Below are 1,412 nucleotides of genomic sequence, written 5' to 3' on the forward strand. Positions count from 1 at the left end.
CACAGTGGATATGTGGATACGCAGTGGATTTGTGGATACGCAGTGGATTTTTGGATACACAGTGGATATGTGGATACTCAGTGGATATGTGTTTACGCAGTGGATATAAGGGTACGCAGTGGATATGTGGATACGCAGTGGATATATGGATGCGCAGGGGATATATGGATACGCAGTGGATATGTGGATACGCAGGAAAGTAGGAGGAATCTTTCGTTCAGAACTATTTTGTTAGACCTAGCAAATGTCATTAAGTAATAATGCAATCTTGACAAATTTGTAGATATTATTTTATTCACACTAATACATTTCATGTAAACCGTGTGACTTACGCAAACCTTTTGCTGTACTGTACCCTGCCTTTCAAGTCAAAGCGGATAGTTAATTATTAACCGCCCGATTTTAAGCTTCTTAAGCTACTTGTTTCTACAAGGAGCCAAAGCTTAAGAAACGACTAAAAATAAATAAAATGATCCGAAGTTATCAAATATTAATTTTTTTCGTCACACTTTAGCATTTCTGTGCTTGCTTTGTACTAAGTGTGATTAAATTAACAAATCAAACAAACCAAACCCTTTATTTGATAATTTCAGATCATTTTTTATTTGGTTTCAGTCTTTTTTAAAGCTTTGGCTACCTGTGCTATTTCCAAAAATACATCACCAGAAAAAGAAGTGCTACAGTCCAGATAAGCGAATAAGCGAATACATAGTAATATTGGGATAAGCCCTATTCAGCTCCATCTCCCCTGGGGGTATTTTTTTGGAAAACGTTTTGCAGCCATTGGCTAAGGGATCTATTGGAGAGGGTGGTTCTTTCAAACCACACATAAGGGTGGTTATGGTGGTAGTGGTTGGGGGAGAGGGGAGTTATAAGGGGGAGGCCTAGGGGTAGTCTTATCAGTTTACAAAAATCGAACTTCTAGATGGGAGTTGAATATACCTTTTACAGTCTGTCTGGTGAGGGAAATTTTTCTTTTCAAGGTCAGCGTGATATGTCAGGCAATGCTATATGCAGTTGCTGATAATGAGTGTTGTGACAGCGGCCGTTTTATTGCACGAGGAACGAAAATGAATGCGTACATCATTAGGAAATGAAAATTGTGTTTTCAGTCGATTTCAGAGCCAGAGAAAAGTTGTTTAAACGTAGTTCATCAACAAAGCTCTTTTGTTTGGTAAGAAAGACGGCCACGATTCGGTGGAGGAGAATAAAAAGTACAAGAAGATGATTCAAAATTGACGCTTTTTGTCATCGTACTCTAGAATACTTTATTGTGTGTTTTCTTTTGCCTGGTTTCTTTTAGATTTGAGAAAAGTGACGAGTATTTATTTTATCGAAGCAAAAGGAGTTACATTTATACTTTTCTGTTCTTTGGCGTCAGTTTTCTTATGACTCAATCAGTGTACCACCGT

This window comes from Oculina patagonica, chromosome 2, assembly GCF_052425735.1.
Source record: "Oculina patagonica isolate OP01 chromosome 2, crgOcupat, whole genome shotgun sequence".
NCBI classification, from domain to species: Eukaryota; Metazoa; Cnidaria; class Anthozoa; order Scleractinia; family Oculinidae; genus Oculina; species Oculina patagonica.